This window comes from Manis javanica, chromosome 1 (genome assembly GCF_040802235.1).
Source record: "Manis javanica isolate MJ-LG chromosome 1, MJ_LKY, whole genome shotgun sequence".
In the NCBI taxonomy this organism is placed as follows: domain Eukaryota; kingdom Metazoa; phylum Chordata; class Mammalia; order Pholidota; family Manidae; genus Manis; species Manis javanica.
In genome coordinates this window covers 158,514,135-158,537,214 of record NC_133156.1, presented here as the reverse complement: position 1 = coordinate 158,537,214, position 23,080 = coordinate 158,514,135, and positions in this window count along the sequence as shown.

Sequence of the window (23,080 nt, the reverse complement as noted above, 5' to 3'; positions counted from 1 at the left end):
ACCTTTCCCTTTTCTAGAATGTCATATAGTTGGAATCATACAGTGTGTAGACTTATCAAATTGGCTTCTTTCACTTAGTGATATGCATTTAAGTTTCCTCCATGTTTTTACATGGCTTGATGGCTCATTTCTTTTTAGCACTGAATAATATTCCATTGTCTGTATGTACCACAGATTATTTACCCATTCACTTACTGAAGGACATCTTGGTTGCTTCCAACTTTTGACAATCATGAAAAAAGCTGCTATAAACATTGTGTGCAGGTTTTTGCATGGACATAAGTTCTCAACTTCTTTGGGTAAATACCAAGGAATGTGATTGCTTGATCATATGGTAAGATTATGTTTAGTTTTATAAGAAACTGCCAAACTGTCTCCTATAGTGGCTCTACCATTTTTCATTTTGACCAGCATAGAATAAGAGTTCCTGTTGCTCCACATCTTCTCTAGCATTTAGTGTTATCAGAGTTTGGTATTTGGACCATACTAACAGGTGTGTAGTGGTGTCTCATTACTGTTTTAATTTGCAATTCAATAATGACATAAGATGTTGAGTGTTTTTTAATAAGCTTTTGTTTATCCTCTTTAATTTGCTATCTGTTTATCTTCTTTAATGAAATGTCCATTCAGGTCTGTTGCCCATTTTAATTAATTGGTTCATTTCTTATTGTTGAGTTTTAAGGGGTCTAAGTATATTTTGGATGAGTCCTTTATCAATTTCTTTTAGAGATACAGGCTTATTCAGATTGTTTATTTTTTCCTTTGTGAGTTTTAGAACATTGGGTCTTTCAAGGAATTGGTCCTTTCATTAAGTTATCTAATTTCTGGGCATAGAGTTATTCATAACATTCCTTGATTATCCTTTTCATGTTCATGGGATATGTAGTGATGCACCTGTTTCATTTCTGATATTAATTTCTGTCCTTTTTTCCTAGTCAGCCTGATAGAGATACTGATTTTATTGATATTTTCATAGAACCAGCTTTTGTTTTTGTTGATAATCTCTGTTGATGTCTTGTTTTCAATTCCGTTGATTTTTTCCCTACTTTTTATTATTTCCTTTCTTCTGCTACATTGGATATAATTTGTATTCTTTTTCTACTTTCTTGAGGTGAATACTCAGATTATTAATTTTAGATTTTTCCTCTTTCTTATATGCATTCAATGCTATATATTTTTCTCTAAACACTGTATTTGTTGCATCCCACACATATTGATAAATTGTATTTTCATTTTCGTTTAGTTAAAAATAGTTTTAAATTTCTCCTAAGATTTCTTCTTTGATCTATGTGTTATTTAGAATTATATTGGGACATTTTCCAGTTATCTCTCTGTTTTGATATCTAGTTTCAGTCCACTGTTGTCCAAGATCCAACACAGTGTGATTTCTAGTCTTTGTTTTTTATTGCCCAGTATATAGTCTATTTTGGTGAATATTCCATGTGAGCTTCCAAAGAATATGTATTATGCTGTTGTTAGATGACATAATAAAATATAGAAGTCAATTACATCCAGTTGATTGATAATGCATTTGCGTTCAGCTACATCCTTACTGATCATCTGTCAATTTCTGCTAAGGGGATGTTGAAGTCTCCAAGTATAATGGTAGATTTTTCTATTTCTTTGTGAAGTTCTCAGTTTTTCAGGTTTTGCCTAACATATTTCAATGTTCTGTTATTAGTGAACATACATTAAGGATTGTTATATATTCTTGGAACACTAATTATCATTATGTAATGTCCCTATTTATTCCTGATAACTTTCCTTGCCCTGAAATCTACTCTTTCTGAAATTATTATAGCTACTTCTGCTTTCTGCTGACTAGTGTAGCATGGTATTACTTTCCATGCCTTTGCTTTTATATTTAAAGTGGGTTTCTTGCAGACAGTATATAGTTGGATCTTATTTTTGATCCCCTTGGATAATTTCTGTCTTTCAACTGGTGTGTTTACTTACAGTGATTGTTGATAGATTGGATTAATATATACGGTATTTGTTACTGTCTTCTATTTGTTGCCTTTGTTCTTTATTCCTACTTCTGTCTTCCGCACTTCTCCTGCTTTTTGTGGTTTTAATTGAGAATTCTAGGTGATTGCATATTCTCTATTTTCTTAGAATATTAATTATATTTCTTTTTTTTACTTTTAAAGTGGTTGCCCTAGAATTTACAACATATGTTTATGACTGAGTCCACTTTCAAAAATAGTATTCTACTTCATAGTGAAAGTACCTTAAAATAAAAAATATTCCTAATTCTTCTCTCCTTTCCTTTGATCACTGTCATCATTCATTTCACTTATACATAATAATGCATCAGCATATATGCATACTTTTGTCTATGTATATATGTGTGTATGTATATCTCTATATACACAAAGATAATTGAATACATTATTGCTATTATTATTTTGAACAAACTGTTACCCTTACATCAATTAAGAATAAGAAAAATATTTTTTTCTTATTTTATCTTCACTTATTCATTATCCCATTTTTTTCTTTCTTCATGTTGATACAAGTTTCTTTTCTTGATCATTTTCCTTCCAAGAATTTCTTTTAACATATTTTGCAAGATAGATCTATTGGCAACAAGTTCCTTCAACTTTTGTTTGAGAAAGTCTTTATTTCTTTTTCACTTTGAAAAATAATTTCTCAGGGTACAGAATTCTAGGTTGGTGGTTTTATCCTCTCAACACTTTAAATATTTCACTCCAATCTCCTTTTGCTTAAATGGTTTATGAGGAGAAGTCACATGTTACTATTATCTTTGCTCCTCTGTAGGCAAAGTGTGTGTTTGTTGTTATTGTTGTTCCTGTTGTTTGCTGACTTCTGCCAAGAATTTTTCTCCACTTTTAGTTTTCTGAAGTTTGAATATGATAGACCTAAGAGTAACGTTTTTTTGGTATTCATCCTGCTTGGTACTCTCTGAGCTTCCAGAATCTGTTATTTGATGTCTGACGTTAACATGGGGGAAATTCTCAGTCATTGTTTCTACAAATATTGCTTCTATTCCTTTTCCTTCTGGTATTTCCATTATGCATATGTTATAAGCTTTGTGGTTGTCCCAGCGTGCTTAGATATTCTGTTATTTTTTTATTTCAGTTTTTTTTTCTCCTTCCTTTTCTGTTTTGGGAGTTTCTATTGTCATTCTCAGGCTCAGATACTCTTCCCTCAGCTATGTCCAGTCTTCTTATGAACCTGTCGAAAACAGTCCTTACTCTGTTACAATGATTTTTACCTCTAGCATTTTTTTCTGATTCCTTCTTAGAATTTCCATCTCTCTGCTTATATTACCCATCTGTTCTTGCATTTTTCTATTTTTTATTAAATCCTTTAGCATATTAATCATAGTTTTTAAAAATTCCTCATCTCATAGTTTCAACATTCTTGCCATATCTGACTCATTTTGATGTTTGTTCAATCTCTCCATACTGTAGGTTTTGCCTTCTAGAATGTCTTATAAGCTTTTGTTGAAAGGCAGACATGATCTATTGGGTAAGAGGAGCTCTGTAAATAGGCCTTATTAATGTAGTGGTAAGCTGTGGGGTAAGGGAAAGTGTTTTATAGTCCTATAGCTGTCTCAGTCTTTTAATTGGTCTTTAAATGTACCTCCATGCTGTGATCTTGTCTGTGGTCATTTCCCTTACCCCCACATTCATCAGGTGGGACAGGAGGGCTGGAGGAGGCTGGAGTTGGGGACATCCCTTCCCCCAGTCATTTAGGCTCTGATAAAAACCCCAAGCATGTGAAGTGGCTTCTGAGGTCAGGCCAGTTTCCTCTCCCCTGAAGGAAGCATGAGGGAATTCTTCTCGGATAGTCACTGCAAGCATCTTGAAGAATTCCTAGAGATAAAACTCACAGAAATGTGGGGGCCCCTTAGAGTTTTTAGTTGTCAGATCTGCTTACATGGAGCCTCCATAGACTCCCCATGGGGACACCAGGAAAAGGCCTCCAGTGATTGTGAAGGCAGGGCCCGGCAGGGTTCTCAGCCCATGGACTTCTGCGGCATGGCATCTACCACAGTGTCCCTGACAAACAGGAGGGCTTTTAAGATTTAGAAAGGTGTATGGACAGAGGCTGTCAAAGCTGCCCATTCAAGGTTTTGAGAATTCTTTGCCCCTGGGGTGCTGTGACGACTCTCCCTGGACTGTGGAGTGGAATCGTCCCCCACCACTGCCTTTTGACTCTTACGTAATTTACCTAAGCAGAGTGACTTTGTTTTTCTGTTTATTTTTGCCCCTTCTGACTGGCTTGATTAGCTAACAATGTCTGGGTGTCTGATTTCCCAGGCCCTCACCTCAGATTCCAGGCTGGTGAGGGGAAGTTGAGCCTCAGTGACTCCCACTCATTGCTTGATAATTTGGTTTGTTCTTTGTGACTCCTCACCAAATACTGAGCCCTGCCCTGGTGGTTCAGGAAAGGATCATGACCCCCACCCTTCCCAGAAGGTAACAAATAGATAAAGGCAGAAGTCCAAAGATCACTTCTGAGCAGTTGCATCATTTTCTGGCCCACATGGCATATTAACACTCTGCATAGACTGGTATTAAAACATAGTCACAAACCATGTCCTTAGGAGAACTAAAGGGTGAGCAGAATCCCAGGGTGTTCAGGGAAAGAAGCAACTTCCTCCACTGCTCCCACATGTCCAAATGCAAATGTTGTTTATGATTTTATAATGCTATATACAATCACACAACAGAAGAGTGCCAGCAAGGGCTTCTGGCTCAGATAGACACCCCAAAAGTGAGGCATTTGTTCGAATAACTTTAGGCTCTTTCCCCAAAATCCTTTTGTAGGCTTGCTATCCAGAAGGTTGAAAGAAAAATACATTTCTGTCAATTGTGCATAAGCTTCAGCTATTGTGCTGCAGTTGTCCAAGGCCTCAGCTGACATGGTGACCCTAATCCAGGCACCACCCTGTCCCCTCATGAGGGTTTTTGCACCCTGTCTGGAGATGTAGCTCCAGGGTCATCCCAGGCCATGCTGCAGCTTGGAGCGGAGGTCTACACACAGGGGATTTGGCTGTCTCACTGCAGCACCAGCTGGCTGTCTCTGGTGGGAAAGAATTGAAAGAGTGTTTAACACCATGGAAATTGTCTTCCAGGCCCAGATGGACCGTCGCTGTTCTAGCTCTGACAGGCCAGGATAGATATATTCAGAAAGCCTTCCAGCTATTTAGTAACTCTTCCAAAACACTGTCAGCACCCATGCTAGGATACAGGGAGTGGGAAGGAAGTCTAAGTAGGGAACCAAGCCTAGTTAGTATATATTTGCATAATTATCTTGCAGTGAATGGATGTGTGACTGGTGGCAGGGTGGAGGTCGCCCTCGGACCCTGATAGCCAGGAAGGAACTGAGCCCCTTTGGGTCAGTACCTTGGACTACCTCATGCAGACTCGGGCATTTTTAGTGTCAGGTTTAAAAAAAGAATTTTCCCAGGCTGGCTCACCTGGGAACTAAGAGATAAGTTTGGGCCCCAGGCCCTTGGATGTACTTCCTGTTCTCTCAAAGGCAGGGGTCAGTCTGAAGCCACCTTCATCTGCAACCTGTCCTGGAGGGTCGGGGTGGGGAGCTGAGGGAGGAAGAAGGGGGAAGGGTAGCAAGATTTGTCTGGTCACTGGGTGCAAAGATGCTGTGTAAAATCCAGTATTGAAAAGCACGATTATAAAGATACCATAGAATTCATGGCAGCAGCACTCTGGATTTAAATATAGCTCTGTGACTGTTAGCAAAATGATGTGGTTATGAGCTGACTATTAATATAGCTGTTTGCCTGAGACAGACAGAAGGGGGGTGGGGAGGGAGGGAGGGAAGGAGAGAGATTGAGAGAGAGAGAGAGAGAGAGAGAGAAGCCTTCACCTGAATTATGAAAGCTCATCTATTTTTAGGCTAAATATGTCCCTTTCCAGACTAACCTTCACTTTTTGCCTTGAAACTTCTTAAATAAGAGCATCCCAAAATTTTTTAGTTTATCGGCCAGGGAAAGAAAAGGTAAAAAAAGCAGCAGCCCTGGGCTCCCTTGTTTACTGATCACCTTTGCCCATCACAGAATAGTTTCTCGGGTTGCAGAAGTTCCTAAAATGTCAAGTATTTCTCCCATCCATGGCATCATAATTTTTAAATAAAATTTCATCAAGCTTTTGAGAACCACACATTTGAAAGAAAGAACACGATACTTGGTATGGGATTCAGTCTTAGTGTTTCAAAAGGAAATCTTGAGTACTTTTTCTAGCCTTTTGTTTTGTTTTGCATCGGTATCTAAAAATACAGAATAAACTCTGGTTTCATGATAACCTATATTTTAAAATCACTTGTAAAGCAGTATTTTTACTGCTCTTACATTTTTTCCTTCAGCATATTAAACAAGCCAAGGCCCTTATTAGGTGGGAATTACTAATTGTATTTTGCTGGACTGCCAATGAACCATGGCTGTTCCTTGCCTTCCACAACTCTATTAATGACCCCATGATGGCTGACTGTGAATAAACTTGAAATAAACTTTTGTAAAAGAACAACCCTGGAAAAGAACAGGTTCTCCAGGTAAGGCAACTGACTTATGGTCTGTGCAGTAAATGACTCTGTGTTTTAAGTGAAACACCAGATTGTTTGGCTATTAGCCAGTTTCATGTAAATAGGAAAAAAAAAAAAAAACTTTTCTCCTGTGGCAGTATTTCCATTACTTCTCTCATGTAGAGAGTCATTAGAGGGCAAGGAAGAGTACAAATATTGTATTTTCTATTGGAGCCAAAACTAAGTAACTTAATTGGGCTGACTTTGGAGAATCACAATTGCCCAAATATTCTTTTGTGCTTTACGTTAGCATTGCTCTGACTAATACAGATGAAGTCAGAGTGTTCATAAAGAAAAACAGGCATTTCCTCTAAAGAATCAATCCAAAATGAAGTCTTTCCTCCTCATCAGCTTTGAATCACAAGGGTAAGTTTTCAACTAGCTCTCTGAGTCAGAAGAAACCATTCCTTCTCACCCTCATCAGTGAGTATGCACTAAACGTTCATTGTGTGCGTCTGGGACAGTGGACAGTGAAGATGTGTCTCAGCATTGCCTCTGACGGGTGTGTGGGCATTCAGGGGTTAACGTGCCCTGTCAGAGAGCCATTCCTTGCAGAATTTTATATTTGTTAAGACTTTTCTGTGGTCAGTATAGTTTCCCCTCAAATTGTTCCCTTGAAACTAAATATATCGCCTGGAATGAAATGTCTGAGTATATGAATTTCTGAAAGAGATAAATTCCTTGAAATTTCTGAATGTGGAAATTTCTAGTAGACTATTTGGCTAGTCTAGTTCGAAAACTCCTTGGGCTAAGTCTTACTGATTTTCACAATCCATGTGAAATTTAATATGAATTACGTTACATACTATATCGTGAGAAAGGTCCAAAGAGATTCAGCTCATTCCTATAAAACCCATATGTACAATGTATATATTTGTGTATGAGAGATATAGTTATGTTTTTATTAGGTCTCATTGGTCATTTGTTGGACATCTCTACAGAAAACACCATCATTCATGTTTTTAAAAAAATATAACTCTCCTGTGAAAAAGCTGCCCACTATTTGAAGATGCCTCTGTCTTCTCCAACACAAGAAGGTGTAGTTTTATTTCATTTTATGCCCCTTTGCTTCTTTCATATGATCGTGAATATTTTGACTTAAATGCATTGAAATTATTGGACATGTTCTTTTGGAAGGTTGTGTTTAACTACAGATTATTTTGCAGATAAAACGTCCAAATGCATGGTTGAGCCCTTCTGTATTTGGTTTTACCTTAAGTCCCAGTGTTGCTAGTTACCGGAGCAGAATTGAGATTTCCTTTTCTCATTAAAGCATACAGCTCTTGTCCTAAAGGGCTGCATTCTCCTGCCATGAAGACACTGATTCTCAGTGGCTTCATGCCTTGGTCAGGACTTATTAGCCCCCTGGAAGGGGCTCCTGGGCCAGAGAGGGAGAGGTTGTACAAATGCTTGCCAGAGGTCTTGACCTGCATCTCCAAAGCAGGGAATGACTGATGTCATTCCAAGTGTTTAAAAAAAAAAAAAAGAAAGAAAGAAAGAAAAGAAAAGGGGGGAAAAAAAGCAGCAGAAGAATCACATTATTCTCACAATGTTCCCAAACACCAGAGTCTCATTATGATAATGCTGTTTTTCATGTGCATTTAAAATTTCACCTGAAAAACCCTTTATGCTTTCTTCCACTGAAAGATTAAGTTGAAACAGAGTCTGGCCATTGTCCATGATCCAGAAAGAGTCAAGTTGGAAAAATGAACGTTCTCCCCAAGAGAGAGAGGCCTCTGCCTGGCATGTTAGGAGGAACACAGAGGCAGCAGTATTCCAGTTTTCCACATACTTATTGAGCATCATGTATGTGTCAGGCTCTGTTCTAGACACAGGCGAAAGAGCCAGAGAATCTGTGAAACAGGGGGAGTCTCTGGTTCCAGGAATGGCCTGGGTGGGGCCCACCTGCACCAGGTTTTTCAAGCCACAATTGGGGGGCTGTGAATCAGCTGTGGCAGGTGGGTTATACCAAGGGATCAGCAAATGCTACCAGTCAGGCTTTTATCATCTGTTGAGAGAGCTGTTGTTGAGTATATACAGCACACCTCTATGTGCATTCTCCTGGAGGAGAGATGGGAGACAAATAATAAACAACAGCTCTGGAATAGTCAGGGAGTGATTACATCATCAGGACAAATAAACCACGGCAGGGGGATAGATGGAGTGATTGACTGAAATGACTGGAACATTGTACTTTTGGTTTGGTGTTTGTTTTGGTAGGTAACAGGTAAGCAGTATGGTTTGGCTGGAAACGTCCTGGAGTGGGGGAATTGGGAGCCCTGGGTGCCCACCCCTGAAATTCTGTGATTTTCTGTGAGTCATGTAACTTCTCTGAGCCTCAGTTTCCTTGTGGATGACATGACAGTATTGAACCAGATGCTCCCTAAGATTGCTCTCTGCTCTGTGATTCTCTCCTGATTTTTTAAACTATAGGATTAAGTAGAATTTCTCTAACTGGGCCAAAAAAGTTATGTAAGGGCAAAAATAAATGTTTAGAGAAAAGGAATAATCATTGCCAGATTCACTACAAGCCTCTGTACATCTGAAGGTATTTGTCAAAGCAGAGGGTCTTAGGATCAAGAGGATTTATTGGCAATTGCTCTCTGACCCAGAAGATCATAGAGCAAAACTGGGCATAGACATGGTAGAGGCATTACCTAGAATGAATTCACTTGAAACCTATTTTCTAATATGACCAGTGCCCTAGTGATGAATAAAGCAAAACCCCAGGATGTTCCAGACTTTTCATGGCCAAATGGCCCTGCTGCCTTGCTCCCTGCCTTCCCACAGCAGCCAGGGGAGGGAGACAATGGGGACAATGGATCATTTCCTCCATAAGAAGGACCGGCTTCCACAGGCTGGCATGCATCACCAGTCTGCTTTAGGTGAGCGCTCCAGCAAGGAAGGTGGGGCTGCTCCCACGTCTTCCTGCTGAGGCTGACTATCTGTCATCTATTAGGCAAATCATTTAAGTCTTCTGAGCTTCGGGGCTTTTTACTTTATTCTTTTCTTTTTTAATCCATAAAATGGGAAGAAGACCCACCATCTGCTAGAGCTGCTCTATGTTAAATGGTGGCCGTGTGCTCACAAGCACCCTGCAAACTGGGTAATTCTCATTAAGTGTTATTACAGTGGCATTTCCCCCTAATTAGTAGGATATTCTTTCTTTACAGGGGTTTCCCACTCTGGCCAAAATACAGGTGATGCCACTGAGATCAATTTCTAAAAGGAGACGGTATCAACAGCTCTCTGAGAGACACATTCTGTGATGGTCTTCACACAGAGGAAGGGAAGGCCGCTTAGCCAGCTCAGCTTCACATGGAAGGGATATTTCAAAGCTTGGAATAATTATGGTTTAAATGCTGAACTGCAAACAAACATGTTTCCAATGATGAAAATAAGCCCGTGGATGTCTGGAGGTAGTCGTGCTTTTTTTTTTTACCACTTTGGAGAGCTCTGCTCACTGTAAAAATGAAAAGGGAATACAAAGAAAACATGAATATGGAAACTGCCTTCATTTCCATCTTGATTTTTTAAAAAAATTTTGTCCAGCAGCTTATTGTAAGTACATACTGTCCACTCTAGCATCACTAAAGCCTTTTTAGGACTTTAAATTTCAAAGCTACAGGTGGCCCTCAAGTGCCACTCTTCAAAGACACTTTCGATTAAATGAAACAATATTTGTGTAATACAGACCCTGGATCTTTGAACTTTTCCTGTTCAATTCATCCTACAAAGGTTCAATCAGGAGAGATCAGAAGACACTGTGCCCTGAGCCATTTCCATCTGTCGCTCAAGTCTGTCCTTTCAAATATCTTTTCTATCAACCCAGGAAAAACAATTTATTTGGAGGGTGTAATAATCATAATTCAAAAGCCACTTTCTAAGAGGCAATGTCCTTTGCTGGCGAGCATGGCGTAGGCCCATGTATGCACTATTTGAAGTGACATTTTAAACCTTGGCAGCCTTGTGATTCCTCGTCATGTTACAACTTGTCTGACTATTGATAACTTGCACTTACCGCCAACAAAAAAATCCAGCCCCAGAGGCCTGGCGTTTGGTGAGCCTTTGTATCAGTCACTCGAGCATATTTCACTTCTGAATCTTGTGGTTTTGCCTTCAGTGAAAGAAAAACTGATCCTAACAGTTTTAAACTTGTTAATTCAAGCCATATGTCAGAAACCCAGTCTCCAGATGGTGCCATACCACCTTATATTTACAGGGGGCTGCTTTTCAAAACATTATTCTAAAAGCTATATTTGCCCCAAAATTAATATGTGGCCTCCTGTGCTATTGAGTACTGTTTTTAAATAATGCAGGCTTGGAAATTGCATGCTGATATAGCAAAAATACACTGATTATTAAACACTAATTACTGCCTGTTTTATTGGCCAAAACGTGCTAATCAAGTCCTTGAGGAGGGAAGTATCCTGAAAGAGAGAACGCCCTGCCAATCCTTTCTTTCCAAATATGCCAAGGAGGAAAGAGGAAACAGAGAAAGGAGAAAGGAAAATTGTGACCTTGTTGATTATAAATAAGGCTCGAATGTTTCAGGGAAAAGCATTCATAACAGAAGTACAGTTACAACTAAGAGACAAAATCTCTTTCTGATCTAGGCTTTGAGCAAAAGGTAGAAATGAAGCAAGGGCTCCGTTGCCCTAAGAAGCCAGAGACTGCCAAGCACCTTTCCTCCATTGCCCAGTGCTTTTTAACTGGAATCTTTAGCTGGCAATCCTACCAACTTGGAGTATAAGGGAAGATTATCCAATTGAATATTGAATTCACTCTCCCAAAACACCTACAAGGAGACTACAGATGGATTAGAGCATAATTATCTTCAAACAGCTTTGTTTGATCTTCAGAGTCCAAGCAAGCATGGTTTTGATTTGAGAGATGAGCTCTTGAACGCATTCGGCACTGTATAGCTGGTTGGTGCATGTTAAACATATTCTTTCTTTCTTTCTCTGGAGTGAAAAAAAAAAAAAGGTGCCTTCCTTGTGTCTACTTCCTGGTGGGCATTTATATCTCCATTCTTACTTTACAGACTTGCAAAGTTCACTGGCAAGATTCCTACATGTGGAGGACTGCTCTGCTAGCGGCTCTCGCTGCTTTAATTCAATTCATTCCCCACTGAAATCAGTTCCTGTCTTTTTGTTTGTATTTCACGCATTTCTCCCTGGTTCCTCCGTATTTCTTCTCCTATATAACTCCTTACATTCCTAGATTCTTCTTCTTTTTCTCCTATTCTTTTGTATATTTTTTTCTGGACAAATCAAAACAATGGAATGGGGTTTTTCTTTGAAATTTAGGAAGTGATTTCAAGGGATTTGCCAAATCATAAAGAACGCATCTGTTATAAATAGTGCAATGCATTTAAAACTTTTCCCATGACAATAATAAGGTTGTCATATGTGTAATTTTCAAAGTATGAGCAGTGAAATCAAGAGAGTCTTAATTAGAGAGTCTGTTTTTTTCCCTAAACCTCAACAAATACACAGACCAATGTCTGTACTTAAAAGCAGGGCAGATCTATCGGGGGAAGAGAAACAATGGAAGTATTCAAGGGAATGATAAATTTCATGACTTAGTAGCTATTCAAGGTTTCAGAAACACTGCTTCTAAGAACAAAATTTAGCAGTTGTCTGATATTAAAAACACATACATGGGAATGTTCTGATTCAAGGATGGAGGGGAAAAAAATTCCATTCAGGATCTTCCCAGTTAGCTAAGCTCCCAGGCCAATCAAGCCATCAGAGTTCACAATCCTCTTTCCTACTGCAGTGTAGACAAGGTTGGAGTGAAAAGGGCACATTGCCTCTGGAGCACACACGCCGGCAGAGGGAAGGAACTCAGCTCAGGCACGAAATTCAGGACTGAGGAGAAAGCTGAATGCTTTCTTCCGACGGTTATAAAGCCTCATCCAGAAAACTCACTACATGATACAGAGCTCCGTCATTTGCAGCTGACGTTTAGTTAAGACTGAGAAATAATAACAAGTTGTGTTTTCTGATGCCAGATTATAACCGATGCTATGGAATGAAAGTAAGATTTCCAAATTAGGCCAGCTTCCTTAGTAGTAAAATTGCTTAATGGTGAACTCCTTACCAAGGTAAACAACTAATATCTTACAACCGGGCATTTTTTTTAACTATCTCAATCTCTTTAGTTTGTTATTTGTTAAAAAAAATTTTTTTTTCCCTTCTGCTTAGGTGTCTCACTAATACTGATGCTCTTTCATGCCTCAAAGGCTACTGGTGAAACTTGTACACTGTGCCCCACCCCCCTTTTTATTTGGTAATAGAAGAAAATTCTGGTTCTGATATACATAGGCTTTCTAATCAAAAGAGACAGTTTCTGATTGATGCCCAGAATAAAAACCACATGAAATTGTGTGAGGCTGAGGGCTCTCAAGTTATAAAAACAAGCCTGCTTGGTTCTTGAAACAGTACAATGTTTCTGCATAGTTTAAGAATAAAAACCTATTACCCTAATGGAGTCCGATAATTGTGCATTCTTGGTAAACTGCTGTCAAGAAACTTCTGCCACTGAGTATTTATGTAAGAACTACCTGAGTACAACCTAGGATTTAATCTAAGGCTGCATTGTTTCTAGCATGGCTCTCATGAAACATTATTTGGAGGAGAGCAGATGATGGAATTTCTAAGGAAGCCAACTGCTGGACAGTTACTAAATTATCTTCTAACAAGCTGAGTCACTCAGGCTGTATTAGGTTAACTGACCATCAGCAATAACTCCCTAAAATAGATTACACTGATTGAACTGCCCCCCAGGCTGCAGCTTCTGATAAATTTTTAATGTCACAGAATCAAAATGATTAAGTTGTAAACAGCATTTTTTTTTAACCCAGTCTATTTGAAACACTCTCTTCCGAACATTTATCCTCTTAAGTTACCGTTTTCATTGTTTATAAGAATAACAAAACATTAATCAAATCTTTAAAATATGAAATAATATCTTATTGAAGTATAAAGCAAATAAAAGCAATCTGTTGGTGGGGTTTCTCCTTTTCTATTTAATTATAGTTGCCTTTTAGGAATTTAACATTTCATATGATATATATGAATACATTTACACATTTTCATTGCCGTCTAGGATTTCATCTTCAAAAATACATTGTCACAGTTCATAGCCTTTTGAAATGGTGGCCCAACAGTGATAATGAAGAAAAACTGATGTTTTGCTAGAAATAGGAAGCAGGATGTACAGTAGTTATATTAATCAGTCCACATTTTTAGTATAAGACATACTTCATATTTTAAAACTGCAGATAAAAATATGTTGGTCTGAAAAATGTATAATTTTTTTTAAATTTTGTTATCACTAATCTACAATTACATAAAGAACATTATGTTTACTAGGCTTTCCCCTTCACCAAGTCCCCCTGACAAACCCCATTACAGTCACTGTCCATCAGCGTAGTAAGATGCTGTAGAATCACTACTTGTCTTCTCTGTGTTGCACAGCCCTCCCCTTTCCCCCACCCTCCACATTATACATGCTAATCATAATACCCCCTTTCTTCTTCCCTGCTCTTATCCCTCCCTACCCTCCCATTCTCCCCAGTCCCTTTCCCTTTGGTAACTGTTAGTCCATTCTTGGGTTCTGTGATTCTGCTGCTGTTTTGTTCCTTCAGTTTTTCTTTGTTCTTATACTCCACATATGAGTGAAATAATTTGGTATTTGTCTTTCTCCGCTTGGCTTATTTCACTGAGCATAATGCCCTCTAGCTCCATCCATGTTGTTGCCAATTGTAGAATTTGTTTTCTTCTTATGGCTAAGTAGTATTTCATTGTGTATATGTACCACATTTTCTTTATGCATTCATCTACTGATGGACACTTAGGTTGTTTCCACGAAAAATGTATAATTTAATTGTAAAGAAAATAGAATCACAAATTCCAAATTACATTTGTATATCAATTGCCTTCAATATGGGTGGTCCCAGTCTTTGTTTTATTTGTAAAGGATGTTTTAAAATGAATTTTTGTTGTTCTAGACTCTTTGGATAAAGAAACTTCCACTAATTTCAATCAAACCACTATACCTTGTGAAAAGAAAGTCTGTGATGGGTGTGCGAATGCTTGGCGGTGACCCAGCAGCCCCTGACCCCCACCACAGCCCAGTCATCCCTGTGAATGGAACTGGCTTTGTCAGGCATCTGGCTGAGATTACCTGAAGTCAAGGTGAGAGGATGTGCAGAGATGCCTCCTGACGGATGTCAATCAGTTTCTCTAATCTCCATCTTCTGGCTAGTTACTGATGAAGGAATGAGCATGTGTCCATATACACTCTGCCATCAATGAGATAGAGAGGGGGAATCTAGCAGGATGGCTGCAGGCAGCAAGGGTGGGTGGGGGGACCAGAGATGCCGGGTGGAGAAGAGGTTTCTTCCCTGAGAAAAATGGCAACTCTCTTGTCTTCTTGTCTGTCTCCTCCTTCTGAACTTGAACAATGCGTGTGGTGCTGGAGATGTGGCTGCCCCTGTGCCTTTGGCCTCTGATGACATCATGAAACCAAGAAACCTGTACTGGACCCCGCCTTCCACTTCTTGTCAGGCAGAGAAACAAGCTCCTGCTGTTGAGCTCACTCCACTGGGGTTTCTTTTACTTGCAGCCACATGTAGCCTAAGTGATCCAATTAATAAGAGAACACGTTATACAGAAATGAGACTAGATGGAGCAGCAATGTCCAAAATTAACTCACACATTATCATAGCTTTTCCAGGAAAGTAACTACTTTTAAAGACACTATTTTTCTATATTTTTCCTCAACTAAAAAAAAAAAGTGTTATTTTGAAATCTGGGGTGATACTTCCTTAGTTAATCCCAATGAAGTTTATTGGTAGAAATTGCTTGACTTGTCAAAGAAAGCAGAAACGCAATTATTACAATGCCTTTGAAGGACAGAAGGGCCTTTGTCAAACTTCCATCAACTCTTATTAACTCATTTTTTTTTTTCCAACCCAGATGTCTGGAAATTCCCCAAGTCTTCATGCCTGCTGGGATAATCCTGTCCTTTAAGCATTAAGTAAAAATGCTCTAACATTTATCCTCTGACTGGTAGAAACAGTGTTCTCCTGGGCTGTATCTGGTGATGCCTCATTTCTTCCAGTGGCCTCTGCTGTGCTTGCTGACTTCTGCTTTTTACTGCTGTGTCATTCTGTTCCTGGCCTGACCCCCACCCCACCCTGTATGGTCCCAGACACAAAATGCAGTCACTTTTCCATGACCACCCTTATTCTTTCAACATACATTTTTAAACTTCTTACCATGTGGATAGAGATCAATGTTGCAGAGATGAAACGGAATGCTGTGTGTAAAGTGCCTAGCACAGGTTTGCGTATGACCACCTTGCCTTTTATAATGGAATCCTGGTCACATGCACAGACCTGGGTTTCAATCCATGATCCACTCCTATTAGATCCCTGACAATATATTTAGTGTCTATGAACTTTAATAAAATGGGGCTCACTGAGATATCAAACACTTAAGACAGCTGAAAGGACGAAATGCAGTATTGCAAAAAATTACCTTGCAAATATGTTCTCTATTATTATTGTGGTTTTGATATTTTGGATTTTTTTCTCCAGACTCCCTTTAGTGGGTGTGTGAATGGTACCACTCTATCCTTTCTTCTTGTCTGTTAACTTATGGATATCAAAATAGCAGCTAAAATGCAAACTTAATCCAGAATCTGTGTAATCCACAGTGGTGTACGTGATTTATTTCATTAAAACAGAGCCTCACTAGGTATCCACGTTTTTATTTGAGTTTCATTTTGTTTTGATGTGTGGCCTATACACTGCTTTTGATGTCCTGAGTGCTTTTAAGGGCTAGTTTGATGGGGGTTTGTATTTGATCTGGGGCTTTTAGTTTCTGAATCTCAAATGTGTTTGCCCAAAGAGAGAAATATTTATGCTCTTTACTAATCCCCTCTCAAAACAGAATTCAGTGGCATACACCAAAATGGTCCCTTTAGAAACTGGAAGATTGGATGGCCTTCAGTAAATTCCAGTTTTGTCCCTTAGCTAAGAAGAGAATGTCCTAAATATAATTAGTTCCTTCTGGGAGGGTTTTATCCATCCTGCTAGACTCAAGTCAAAAACAACTGCCCAGGAGGTTTTGATGGCCTGTCATATTTCTGCTCATTTGGGTAAGGCCCAAAAACCCACTGGAAGATCAATCCGTTTCTGCTGACGGTAACACACAGATTCCCAGGTGCCTTCACAGAGAACAGTTTAATACAAAATTTAATACAGATGCATTTTTTATTTCCTTATCTCGGTACAGGAAAGGTGACGTTTTTGAAAATCATTGACATTTTTCTATATCCTGGGCTTTTCGACCAGTGACATTATTAAATTAATTCAAGAGAAGTAGAAAAATCACCCACAGTCTATGCAGCCAAATACAAAGTGCAAATGTGTAAATATGATCAACTGTTGGAGAATACATGTATTCAGAATTACCCTTAATTACATGCACTTGACTGTCCTCTTACCAAGTTGATAAGACTAAGCAATGAAGATTGGATTTGAATTTATACATCATATTTGAGTTCCCTTATTTCTATTTAGATGAACAAAATTTTTGTATATAAAAGTATCACTAAATATGTTCAGAACTATATTTCTGAAAAGTTGTCTGTAAAATGGAATTTTATGGATGAAACACTACACATGTAATTTTGACCTTGAAGAGTTCCACTTGTGGATTATAAAATCACAGACTACTTTTCTCTTAATCTCAATGAAACATTAGATATTGTTTAGTCCAGAGGTCTTAAAGTGGGCTTTGGGAGAGAGAAACGAAAGAATTAATTCCTGTTTATTTATTTTTCCTCAAACAAATAAAAACAATTTGAACTTAACTAATATTTAATCTATCGGTGATCTTCACACTCTCACCCAGTTTGAATATCAGAGGCCCAGGGCTGTACCTCCCAAATCTGCATTGACCATATCAATTTGGGATGAATACCAGCCACAGAGATGTGGATGTTAACTCTTTAGTTACTGTGTCTTGGGTGCAGGGAGGAGGATGAGGGTCAGATTAGTAGGTATTTTTGGAGGCTCAGGACAGTAACTATTTACATCTGGAATGAAAGTGATTAGATTCTGTATTTTAACAAGAAGTATAGAAGCATCATTGTATTCCACCTGAGTGTCAGCCTGGCGTGAGTCCTGTATGGTACCCACAGTAGACTGAGGGAGAAAGAGGCATTCTTCTGCATAGAGTTGTGGCCAGGGCAGTTTTATTCACCCAACTGCCCCACATACCATTGCATGTGCAGCTTATATGCACCAAGATAGGCAGATTTAGGAACTGGATTATATAGTTTCAACTAGCCCAGTCAGCACAAAGTAGACAAAAGATTTCAGTGATTTTTGTAAAGAAAACACTAATGCAAGATGCTGCTAGCGGGACAGACCCATATTCATCAGTCAGGGGCAGAGCAGATATATCCTACTCCTGGCACACTCTTCTCCAGCCACGTGGTGATATTTAAAATAGCTAAAGGACAAGAGGCTGGCAAAAATATAAATAAATAAATAGTCAAGGATATTATTTAAAATACAGATTTATACCTAATGTCAGGAATGCTGAATTGCACTCTAAGTGTGTACTGTATTTTCGATAATGTGAAATGACATCATCACAGTTAGGAAGATGAAAGTATTGTTTAGTATCATCATCATGTCAAGCTTTTAAAAATCTAAGTTTTAGAAACCTGAGTGCACAGAACTGGATTAATTCCATTTTTTAATTTATTATTCCCCATTGGTCCATGCCACATCTCCTTTCATTTAAATTGTACTTTCGTCGTGTGCTTTAAGAAACATACATGATTCATGTGTAGACATGACTCCATCACCCAAGGCAAGAACTGAAATGTTACCAATAATTTACATATACATATGTTTTAAAATTTTTCAGTTCTGTATGTGGGTGTATGGTTTATAATGTACATAATATAGCAATATAGTGCTACTTTCCTTTTTATTGCACAAGGCTTTTTTTTTTTTTTTTTTTTGCCATTATACCAAACTATCTGGTTACAAATTCTGGTTTTGCATCAGCTGGAATTAAGCAGGCATGTCTTTGGGACCACGTAGTGCCTTCTCTGTCCGCTTGGTTGGACAGAAAGAAACCAACCACCAGAAAGCAGGGTGTCACTGCCTTGGCTGGAACCCAGTGGGACCATCTGAGCATGCCATTCTGACTGGCAAGCCTAAGGGAGGAAAGGGGAGCCCCCTCATTCTTGCTCAAAGCAAATTCATTGGAAAAACAGTGAACAATTGGTCACCATAAGTCAAATGTATGAATTGCAGACCTTCAACCTAGGAAACAAACTTTTTCTAATACCTACCCTGACATAAATTTACCAATGGAGTCCAAGGATTTAATGCAGATCATGCACATTTGCTTTTCTCTTTCTTAGAATTTGCTGATATCTTCAATGTTCATGGAAAACCCTAATAATTCCTATGATAATTTTGGATTTGAATGCCTATGATAATTAGCCCTAGATCTATGCATTTAAAGCAAATGCACACTTTTCAATTTTAGGACACATAAGTTATTATAGAACTTTCATGCAAAACAAGGCTATATGTATATATGTATATATATATATATATATATATATATATATTTGTGTGTGTGAGTGTACATATATATATATGTGTATGTGTGTGTATATATAGTTTTAGCGATGTGCAGGGTGTGTGTGAATACCATATGACAATCCACACTTCATTAATATAATAAAATATATTAAAGAGGACAGGAGTCCTATCTGCTTACTTATTTTATCCTCAGTGTTTATCAGAGTACCTGGCACATATTAGATGCTCAATATATATTATTGGGTGAATGAAGGAATGAAACCAAAAAATCTTGCTTCATTGATAAAATTGTCTTGGGCAGCTGTGTATCTTGTGTGCAGTTCTGAGCTTCCAAAAGCTTGGCCTCAACGTCCCTTCTGTTGCTGAACCCCCCTCAGTCTCCTGAGTATTTCTGTCATCCACACAGACATCTCTAGAGAGCCTCGCAGCCGCAGCTGGGAGACGGATTCTGTAATGAAGACATGTCAGAGTCACTCTTGGAACCCACGGCAGTACCTTCTCCCTTTAGGCCACTTACATATTTCTTTGAAGGGAAGTGACTAGGAAGGATTTTTCAAATTTAGTGTGCAGTGCTAGTATTTCCCCTTCAGCATATAAGCATATCTATCATATATTTGCCATCATGTCCAGTCTTTAAAAGAGAAAAAAAACCCTCTCTTGAATCCAAACTCCCTTCCCCAAGCTCTATTTTGATGTTTTCCCAGTTAAAAACATAGAAAAAAAACATAAATAAAACACAGGAAGTGGTCAATATGCCTCATCTCTGTTTTCTTACCCTGTATTATCTATCGCTTTCATCCACCTCGCTCACATTTCTCTTCCCTGTTCCACCAAAATGCCCTCACTGTGGGCGTCAGCCAGCCCTGGCGCTGCACCATCGACCACGTCTCTACTTCAGTGTCCTTTGATTACCTTCTCTATTTCACTTTCCGAGCAGCTGGCACCTTGCCCACTCCCTCCTCTTCTCCCAGCTGGCATCAGGGCATGGCACTCCCAGTTCTCCCGCCCAGGGCCTTTACTTCTTTCCTCCTCCCTGATGGGTCCCAGTTTGTTACAAAGTTACACTTCATGTTCTAGATAATTTCAAGCAGCTCCATAAGTGTACCTTTCTTCCCAATACTTGATGACTTTCAAGCTTAAAATTCCACACTCTATTCTGTTTTAAGTCTCCAAAGTCACATATCCAGCTGCCTACTTGAAATATCTACTCTGGTGTCTAGTTTGCATCTCAAACTTCATATAGACAAATCACGAGACCCTGGTTTCTCAGCCCCCAACATATTCCTCTAGTTTTCCCCATAGCAATCAACTGTATCACCTCACAAGCCAGTTCTCAAGCCCAAGCCCCCAAATCTTGACCTCCCCTCTCTCCCTTTTCTCTACGTGCAACTCACCAGCAATCCTTTCTATAGTCTCCTCAGAATGTATCCTGAATGTATACCTTTTCACCCCCATTTCCACCACCTCCATCCAAGACACCATTATTTCCTGCCTAATCTTAGGCAATAGCTTTATAATTGATCTCCTCTCTTTTTTCCCCTCTATAATTCATCTTCCCCTGTAAAGTCAGAAGGATTTTTAAATTCCTGACTAATTCTCCTACACAATACTTTCTGCAGTTCACCTTCGTGCTTAAAATTATAGCAAACTCTTTTTGCAGAGTTTACAAGTCTACTGACATGGAATTCAGACTCATTCTTTCATTTATCTCCTACAACACACTTCCAAGTACAACCTTCACCCACACAGTTTTCTTGCTGCCTTTGAGCACACCAAGGTGTTTTTTTTTCAGTCATTGGGCCTTTGTGCCAGTTGTTCCCCTTTTCTTGGAAAAACCTTTGTCCAAATATTCCAGTGGCTTATTCATTTTTGTCATTCAAAACTGAGCTTCAATGTCATCTTTTCTGACCTTGCCCAAAGGTCAGCCATGTAACGAGAGCTCATATACCCCCACCAGAGAGACAAATAAGCACATATTCTTTATATCATATTGTTCTGCTCTCTTTTTAGCACTTTCATATCTGACATTATCTTCTTGAGTTTTTGCTCATTTGTCTTGCCCATCTGGGATATTTGTGTCTGGCACATGTTGTGTGTTCAATGAATATTTGTTAAATTAATGGCTAGAATAAGGGAGGAGAGTGTAAATTCCTTCCAGGCATTTTTAGAAGTAAGCAATTTTTTAAATTGTGGAAGTATTTTTGAAGTGCGGTAGATACACAGTATCAAGGCTGCTTCCCTAGCATGGATATAATTTTTTGATGTTTTAAACAAGGTGCCTACCTAACTTGCAGTGGGTGGCTTTAGACTTTCTGACACCTGCTCTGAGGCCCCATCCAGCAGCATGATTCCCTAGGATCAGCAAATCTTGGGGAAATTTCACTAACTTTTATATCTCTGGAAATCCTATTCAGAAAAATCATCTGCAGCATTTGGCATCACCACAGCCATTCCAAATTTTAATTTCTTAGCCATTCAGTCAATGGATTTTGCAGAGTAAACAAGCATGAGATTAATTTTCCATAGTAATTTAGTCCTTTAAGGAAGATTCAAGATCTGGATGCTTAGATATGTGGAGAAGAGGTGCCATGTACCCTGCTTCCTCTTTTCCTTTTTAATTTGTTACTAAAAACAACTGTAAAATAAGCATGGCTCTTCCTTGGTGACTCTGGACAATTTAAGGTAGTTCTTGGGTGCTGTGTATCCGGACAATGGATTGCTGCAGTTCACCGAATGATACGACTCATACTCTTAGCCAGACTATGTTACTAGCTCTGGACCACTTTTTTTCTAATATAGAAAATTAGAGCTTGAAAATTGTACAAGAATTGTTTATATTAAATCAGCTGTGTTAAAACTAGAGGGTGGGTTCATCAACCAAAATTAAAATCCAAAGCAGCAGTCTTTGATTATTTGGGAGTGGCACTACCTACCCCCATGGATACCCTTGAACTAATATCTGGACCACATATCTTTTATGTTTCTATTTATGAAACATTTATTTGTAGTACAAGTCCTCTCCTCAAGTTCTTCTAAATGTACTGTCATGTTCTTCTTAGCAAAACAGAAAAATGGGCCAAATTTTACTTTCAAGTGCTTTAACTCTGCTCAAAAATTAAAAGGTGAGAGAGATTCTGATGAACAAAAATCATTTCCTTTAAATGCTGAAAGAGGAAAGAGACAAGTCAAAGCCTAGAAGAGTATTAAGAAATTATTTGAAAATGTATGTATTAGAAGAAAGAGACTTAATTAATTATATAAATATAAAAAAGGGACAAATGTAGCCAGCAGGTTAATAATGAATATTTCAGAAGCTAGTGCTTAAAAAATATGTTTCTTAATTATGTTCATTTACAGATTCCTCAAAGAAAGGGTGTTAATGGGATAAAAGAATTTCAGTACATAAACGGAGATGAATCAAAATGAATTGTGAACTACAAAATGAGAGCAGATGACACATAAATAGGTTGTAGACATTACAGTCTTTTTCTTATACATACAATTCATACAAAATGTTCTCAATGGTATTTTAGATTTTAAAGGTCATAGTTGAATGGAGTTTTAGACAAGGAAAGTTAAACTCTAATGGCTTCCAATTGTTTCATATCTTTACTTTCAAGACCTAGCCTTCTTGCCAGAGGTTACTTTGTAGCCAAAAATAAGGTCAGGTTTTATATATAATGAACAAACAACTCTTTAAAATTTGAGGAAATGAGGGTCTAAGAAATCCATTTTGGGTGGTAATCTATCAATTGCAAAGTGTAGTTTACTGAAACGTGGACTTCTATTCCCATATTTTCTTAGAAGCGAGAGTCAAAATATTGATATCAACTGTGTCACAGTTACTGAACCTTGCAG